Here is a 9211-nt window from a genome sequence, read left to right on the forward strand (position 1 = left end):
TACATACTATATATAAAAGCCACAGTGTTGCTATTTAATATACCCTGTATACAATAAACATGACCCTAGGGACTGCTACAAATTATTATTGGTATAGGAATTTCAAATGTGTATAATATGAGTTAAATTTTATTAGTTTATTTTTCATGTAATACAATTTTTTTAATTTTTCATATTACTTCAGCTGACATATTATATATTATATTTTATTTTTGATTGTTGTCGTTTTAGCAAAGTAACAAAGAGTTATAAATTATTGTTAATTTAGAAACTAAAATGTGTAAAAGAATAATTAAAATTTCATATTTTTAACTTGGTTTTCTTTTGGTTCATTTACTAAAAATAAATTCTTTAAAAGCGCAGAAAAACCTTTACATTCATTGCCATTTAATAAATACTTTACTTTTCATCTGAACAAAGTGCAAAAATTTTCTAAGATAGTTTATTTCATGTTCTATTCAAATTTTAATCGTTCTCTCTATTAAATCAATTTTTAGTATTTTTAGGGTATTGAATTTTAATACATTTATTTTATATAATTTTGATATGATAATATATGTAGATATTCCAATGTATGGTATACAGTGATATTAATAAATTTTTCAACCACATTAATTTTATTGAATTGTATACTTTATGTATTGTGCTTTATTTTTATTTATAAATTCTATTTTTAGATGATGTTTATTAAATAAATATCAATTTTGCCATGTACACAGTATTTGTGAGTTTAATATATTTGTCAATTGTATTCATTTTATTGAATTGCACGTATTTTTGTTATAATTTCATGCGGCGTCTTTGCTAATTTCACATAATTTGCAAATTGAAGCGAATACACGTTGAATTGGCATGCCAATGATGATTGGAGAATTGTTCAATTGAACGCGAGACGCCGGTGCACAAAAATAGTTTGAGTTGAACGCAACTAGAATTAATCTTTTGATAGAGTGAAATATGCTGTTGGGGGAGGGGGGCAAACAAATCTAGGAAAAGACAGGCAAGTGCATAACAAGAGAGGCTTAAGCTGAAGGCAGAATTGCAGCCTGAGCATGAAATGAATGCATGTGGCAGCAGCAATCGCACCCGCAACTGTGGCAACAGCAACATAAGCAGCAAGAGCAACAGAAACAGCAGCAGCCACAGCAACAACAACAGCAAGAACAACAACAACAACAACAATAGCAACACACACGCCATGCAGGCGACATTCATTTCTTTTTTTTTCGAATCTACCGCACGGAAAATGCATTCAATTTGGCATGGAGCACGATTCGGGCGAATGCATAGCAATCAAAATGCGGTTAGTTGCGTGTGGCATTGCCGACAACAACAGCAACAACAACAACAACAACAACAACAGCTGAACGCAGCTGCATGCAACAACCGCGGTAACAATACTGACAACGCAATGACAACAACGGCAAAAGCAGCAACAGCGGCAAACAAAAAACGAAAAAACAAAAATGACAATTGTCAACAATTTTAATTTTCATATACATGCCATGGCAAAAACAACAACAACAACAGCGGCAACAAAAACAAGCATAACTTTTGCGTTATGACAATGGCCGCAGTTCTCCACATGCTCAACACTTCACACACACACACACACACGCACCACAGAACACACACACACACACCATCACACATGCACATATGAAAGTAGCAACATACAAATGGATTTCTGTATGGGCCTCGGTAATGGAAGTTTATGAGCTCCTGTTGGCCCGCATTGAACAATACGGCCATAACTGTGGCTTCTGATATGTTTCTCTCTCTCTGTCCGTCTGTCTGTCCGTCAGTCTGTCTGTTTGTTTTCTGTCCTTGCCTCGTGTCCGGTCCAGCTGACCGCATGTTGCAGCAAAAGCTGCAACGTATCTACGATTTGCAACTGATTGTTCCTTTTGCGTTTCAACTGCATTAACAACCGGATAAAGACAAAAGCCAGCGAATTGACTACAAACTTCGGTCAATCTAAGCCATTATCGATTGACTGCATTTTCGATACTATGCCACATTTCTTATTAAAGAAAAAATGTATGAAATACTAATTTATAGATAAGGTATTCATTTATATGAAAAGAGGTGAAAAAATTATTGGTTAAAAATATATATTGAAAAAGCCAAAGAAAAGATTAATAATATCATCTGAAATATATGTATAGAAATAATTTTAATATAAGTAAGTAAGAAAGATACAGTCAAGCGTGCTCGACTGTTAAAAGCAAACCAGTGCGGCGTTATTCTTAAAATATACCAAAAGCTATTTTTGGTATACTAATATAGTACTACATTTAAAATGTTTCATAAAAATACCAGATTGTTAGCCAGAGTAATTAAGACCTGTAGGAAGTAGGTATTTTTTCCTATACATAAGTATTTCTTAAATAACTTCAACAATTTGCATACAAATACTTTTGTTATTATTGTATATACTCACAAATATATATAGTAATATAAGCTACTAGATTAGGCTTCTTATTCAATTTTCCATTAGCAAAGTTTTAAAAAAAAGAAAATGGTATCAAGAAATACTTTTTTAATTAACTCCAAGCATTAAAGCTTACGCTATTAATATTTTAATACAACAAATCTTATAAATTTAGCAAAATATTAGAAATCGATCTCTTCTCAATGATCAACTATTTTATTATAAAATATATTCAAAAACTGGTACACCAAAAAGGCCAAGAGCACTTTAAAGCTTATGTCAATATATTTGCATTATGTTAAAGCCTCAAACAAACAAAAAATTTAAAAAATAAGTACAAAAGAAACTGGAAACCAATTTGACTGCTAATGCTCAACTATTTGAAATCTGATAATATTTTCACATAAATGAAGCAAAGAGTAATTGAAAGATTCCAGAAATGAATTTATTTTCATAATGGAATTTTGAATATAATTGCGCCAAATTTTGATATTCGAGAACTATTAGCGAAATTTGAAAGGATAATTTTATAATTACCATTTTAATATATTCATTTCGCAATATTGCGAATTTCAATCAGCATAAATGAAGCACGCATATTGATTGCGATTTAATTGATTTGTGATATACGTATTGTAAATGTCAATAAATATGTTTAAAATGATTCGAAGCGGTTGTTGTTGAACTTTGGTCACACTGGCTGGCATTTTAATCACATCCGTATCCGCAGAGCATCGCTATAATTGGATTTCGGCGGTTTTGTTTTAAGCTTTTCGCTACTCCTTTCGTTTTTTGATTTTATTTCATTCGCGTTCTCGTTGTCGTTGTCGTTCTCTTTCTCTTCCTCGTTTTGTCGGTTTTTTGGCTGCGACTGCGATTGTGACTGCGACTGCGACTGCGGTTTGTTAATTATGAATAATGAAAATTTGATGAGTACTCGTACATTTTTGCTGCAGCTCTTGTCGCGCTCTCTGCCTGATGTTTGTTGGCTGTGTGTTGTTTTAGTTCTTTGGCGTTTGGATCCGTTATTGTCCATTTTATTGCTGTTTGGCCAACCGCATATTTAGTTAATATTTAAAATGCATGCATATTGGAGTGGTCATCGCATTTGTATGCTGTGGCTATGCGAATTATCAATAAACACATTTCTGTTTTTATTTATATTCGTTGTTTTTGCTCTCGTTTTTCTGAATTGCCAATTGCACTTTAAATTCAAATCAAATAAGAGCACACTCTGATTTATGGTGCTTGCATTTTGTGAGTGCCAGCGTTAAATTGCATTATGCGACGTTCGCTCGCTAAGCGTATTAATTAATTAAAAATGAGCATAAATAAGTACATAAATCAATTATCAGTTTCAATAAGACGCTGTGTGCTGTGCAAAAGGAAAACTGCAGCTCGCTCTTGCTTTGGCACCGGGCAATTACTTTGCTGAAAAGCCCTGCAAGCGGCTACAGCACAAGAGGACGATAAAAACTGGCAACATGGCGTTCAAAGTGCACAAAATGGCGGTAATTCACGCTTTGTTGCCGCCCGCGCGGCCATAACGAATGAATGAATGAATGAGCGGCCGCAAAAAGGAGGCAAACCAGCAACGATGGCGCCAATAGAAGTGCGGACGGCAAGTGGCAAGTGCCAAGCAAAACAGCAACACCAACACCAACAGCTAAAGCAAGAATGAATAGCGAACACCGCACAAAAAAACGAGTGCACCAAGAATAGTTATTAAAGAGAGGAGAAGTTTAGTCGATGTGGTTAGACCCTGTAAAATTGACAGCACTTTTTTGTGTAGTGATTAATTACAGTAAAAATGGGAACAATGTTTCGATGATAATGATTAGAGGGAGCTGACTGTGAAGCTAAAACAAATACAAGAAATGCAACGACGTCGAAATAAAGATAATATAGTTATAATAATAAATACTTAAATTAGAATATTCATGCTCGGGAATTGTTAAATGACATTTAGTGATGGACATTTTAATTTATAACCTCTAATTCATAGTGCTAAGAATGAAAACATAAATTAATTTATAATCTTTAATTTATAGTGCCACAAATGAAGGCATAAACATAAATTAATAGTTATAAGAGATATGGAATTAATATAATATTATATTTGATATATATAAATTTAAGATATATAGAAATCCTTTTCATTAAAACGCATTATACTTATGAAAGGAAATCATTTATATACTTATTTTATTATTATTAATTATTTTTAGTAGTTATTATATTGTTAATAAAAGCAATACATATACGATTATATTTTCTTATGCAAACTTCATATTCTATTTAGTTTTTATTAACCAAAAAATATTTTAATATTGCTATATGATTTTTTAAAATAAATTTACAAAATAAATAGTTTCTTTAATACGGCATGGAGTTAGTGGAAGTTATTAACCCAAATTTAGTACATTACTTTAATTTAATGATTTATAATAATGCTAATGTATTATTATATAATATTGTAATATATATTATATTATTATATTATTATTATTTTTATATTATTATAATATATATATGTATATATATTATGCATTACTATCAACAGAAATAAATTTAAACATGTATTTATCATGCAGCTTTTACATTTTTGCCTAACTAAGAAAGATTCAGTCTTTGGTGCTATCTTACGTATACGTAATATAGCGCATACACCGCTTGATTAATTATGAAAAGGGTATAAAGCGCTGCCATGGACTAGAAAAAACTATGTGAACAGGCAGACTGCACTCACAACTGTGCAGCGAAGAAAAGATATTGTTAGTTTTTTGCTCAGCTTTGTGCTGTGCTTCACATTTTTGCATTGCCGGCGCTAAACTTTTCCAATGCGCTTTGCGCTTTTCTTGTGCCAGTTGCCAGGCGTGAATTGTTCATAAGGATGATGCGAGAGTGTCAAGGAGTGTTTGAGAGTTCAGCAAAGATGGTAGAAACTGGGCAGAGGGAAGGGAAGGGAAGGGGAAATGCCATTAATGATATCCTTTCGTGTGGGCAATGCAATTACTTTGGTCCAACTTGCGCACAATTATTTATGCATTTTTATTGATGCAGCCAAATGGACGAAGATGTCTTAAATGCCCATCAATTTGTAAGCAGCAGCAACGAGAGAGAGATGGTGCACTTAGGACACTCGTGTAAATCAAATAAGAACTTGCTAATCAAATCAAAAGTGAATGCCACAAGTTGCAGGTAGTGCTCGTAAAAGAAGAAACTGACAACTACATTTAACTGCAAACTTTTTCAAGAGTTAGTCAAGCATATTTGACAAATTCACTTAACTTGCAACAACCATAAATAATACGCACACACACGCACACCTATATATATTCATGTGTGTGTGTGTGTGCTTACTTGTGGCATATTTTTGTGAGTGATTTTGTTGTGCTTGACTTTGTGCAAATGAAAAACCAACATCCGAACTTGCTCAACTTTTGCTGAGTGCATGTTGCATTTTGAATGAGTCAAGTGAAAGTTGATGAATAACCGCATTCGCATGTGTGGGTGTGTGGGAGTGTGCGTGTGTGGACTATATAGATAGCATAAGTCTGGTTACATTTGATGAAGCGGCCAAGCGCATATTTCAATTACACGGCAGCTGTGCAAAGGGAGCAAGCGAGAGAGAGAGAGAGAGCAAATGGCATCGAGCAACTGGCAACTGGCACATTTTGCGCTTAATTTCATTTTCGTTTAAGTGCCGTTACAAATGGCCGGTCATCTTTGGCCAAAAGGCACAACAATGGAGCAGTTGGTGTCGTTTGGCCAGAGTATTGAGTTGAGCAGTAAATTTCATTTTAAAAGCATTTCATTTACATTTTGTCCATTTCAGTTGCCCATTGAAATTTCCAGCTAACAACTTTTTGGCCAACATCAGCAGCAGCTACAGTTTTTCTCCCTCTCTCTCTTGCTCTCTCTCTCTCTCTTTGGCATTTTATTGTTTTGCCATTATTTCAGGTGTATGCGAGGGTGTGTGTGTGTGTGTGTGTGTTGGCCAACGATTTTTATGACCCGAACGTAGCGTGTGCAACTCCTGATCCGCTTTCTGCTCTGCTCACTAATCCGTCTGTGTTTTTAGTGCCGAAAATTTTAACGACGCGTCTTTGGAATTTGCTTAAGGAATCTATAAGCAAAGCCCATTCAATCTCTGTGTGTGTGTGTGTGTGTGTGTTGGTGTGCTTGTGTGTTGTTGTTTCTCCTGCGATTTTTCACTTTGTCTGGTCTTCAGTTGAGTTTCTTCCTATGTTGCAGTCGTTGTTTGTTTTTATGCGCGGCCGTTGGTTGAACGCTTCGCTGCTTTGATTTGCCCTCTTCAACCCCCCCGCTTTCCTCTTTTACCCTTGTGCTTGCCCTTTGCCCTTTGCTCAGTGTCTTTGGCTTTCAGATCCTGGTCCCTGTTTCCAATTCCCGATTACTTGGACAGCGAACGAGACAGTGGCCAAAAAAGAAGAGCGGGAGAGGGAAAGTATGAGTGTAAGTGAATGTGTGTGTGAGTGAATGTGAGTGTATTTGAACCACGGCAAGGCGCACTCGTGCGCTCTTCGGGCTACAAAGCAACAAATCGAGTTTGCGAATAAATGAAATTACTTTTCGGTCTAATGACCATCATCTGCTGATTTTATTAGATTTGTTTCCTTTGCTCTGTTTGTTTGCTGCTGCTGCTTCAACTTCAGTTTCAGCTACTGTTGCTGTTGCTGTCGCTGCTGCTGCATCTCCTGAGTCTCGAGACAGTGAATGAAACTGCGACTTTGACTGCGAGACTCGAACTGCGTCTGTCTGTGGCTGCAATGGAGGAATGCGAGAATGGTAACAGAAACCCAACCTGGCTAACTGGCAGCTAACTTTAAATGACTTTTGTGCCCAATCGGTGTAAGCAAATGGCTGATAAGGTAACAGCAACAGCCACCGTATTCCTTACGTCTCCCACCTCTTGTGGGTTAACTCACGGTTCAAGGGTCAAGCATTGTGGCAGTTGTTGACTGCGTTTAGCATAATTTGTACTCAAATGTCGTCGCCAATGACACCAGCTGAATGTTCCGCATACAATTTGGTTAAGGTCACTTTTGATTCCACAAATTTGTAACTATGACATTAGAGGAGCAAGTAAAATAATAGCAGCAAAATTCCTGCAACAAATTGTTTTAAGAAATCAATTTTTTTAGAAGAGTCACGTTGAGTATTTTATTACAAAAATTTGATGGTTAGTAAATCTCTTCTATCTTTTATTATTATGACAAAAAATTTAATTTAAGTTTTAGAGACTTTTATTTCATACTCTTATCTTTAAAACTTTTTAAAATTTCTACTATTATATTAATTTAAATCTAAGAAGTATTTTTTCTAAGTAAACACTTTAAAGTCAACATAAAAAAAATAATAATATGTATATTCGAAGATTGTTTAAATTCTGATTTATAGAAGTGAATTCAATAAAATGTTGTCAAATGACAATTCCTATTGTTCATCGTTTAGATATACTTATATCTATAACTGAACTAAATTATTTCCATTTATATACATAATTTCCGTTTTTTTAACGATAAAAGTAAAATTCTAAAATAAAAATCAACGCATTCAATCATATTTAAATTCATTTAAGTCAATTGAATTCATTAAAATTTTCACTTTTTATATTATCATAATTTTAATTGAACTAAATTTACATAATATTTATCTTGAATTTTTGAATTTCTTATAATCCATGATTTTCATATATTCGCCCAATATGCATTTCCAAAGCGTAATTTTTTTTTTAATAAAACACTTTATTATCAAATTTAAAATTGTAAAATAAATGTTTTGAAATTGTGTTAGTTCTTAATTTTATTTACTTTTAGTATTTACTATTTACTATACTAATTTACTATTGGTAATATTAAGATGAATTTTGAATAGGTTATTAGAAAATTAATCTTTCGGTTTAATCCAAGTTTCAAGCCCACATTTCAACTCGTGTAAGTGCCGTTTTACCTTCTCAGCTGAGGCTCTATTCAATTGCTGCTTGGCCTTTGAGTAATGGGGCTGTTGTTGTAGCCAAGTTGTGGGCGAACTAACCGTTTGTTTGGGTGTGGCGTGCGTAAGGGAGGGAGGAGGGGTAGCCAACACACATTATAGCCCAAATCCATTCCAATTTCCATTTCGCCAGCCTGTTTTCATATATTGTATATTTTGGCTTCGAATTTGTTTGCTAATGTGCCAGAACGTCCCCTGCTGGCTTTTTGACAGCGTTGCCCTGCCAGGTTCACCTGTTGTTCCCTCAGTGAGTGTGAGCGAATGGCTGTGTGTATGTGTGTGTGGGTGTGTTTGTATTTTGTGCGCCTTCCGCATTTGCCTCTGACATTTCATTTTTTATGAAACATCTTATTTTTGTAATTTGCAACAGCAGGTGTCGCCATTTTGTGCCATTTTGTTTATAACACGCTCGCCTCACTCGCATTGGCAATATGCGAAGAAGAAGAGACGAAGATGACGCTAAAGCGAAAGCTGAAAAAAAAGAAGCAGGCAGCTCAGCTCTTGCCTTCCCTTTCACACCCGCTGAGAGCAACCCCCCTCAATTTCAATGCTCTGGCAATTTTCATGCTGTTTAATAACGCGCTCTTCTTCTTCTTCGTATTGTTGTTGTTGTTGTTGTTGTTGCTTTTCTGCTTCATTGTTGTTATTTTGGGTCTTGTTGTTGTTGTTGCTGCTGTTGCTACTGTTTTTGTTCTTGTTTGCTTGGGTGTAAATTCAGTTTACTGTAAAATTTAATAGAAAGGAAATTTTTCGCACAAC

The sequence above is a fragment of the Drosophila sulfurigaster genome, chromosome 3 (assembly GCF_023558435.1).
Source record: "Drosophila sulfurigaster albostrigata strain 15112-1811.04 chromosome 3, ASM2355843v2, whole genome shotgun sequence".
In the NCBI taxonomy this organism is placed as follows: Eukaryota; Metazoa; Arthropoda; class Insecta; order Diptera; family Drosophilidae; genus Drosophila; species Drosophila sulfurigaster.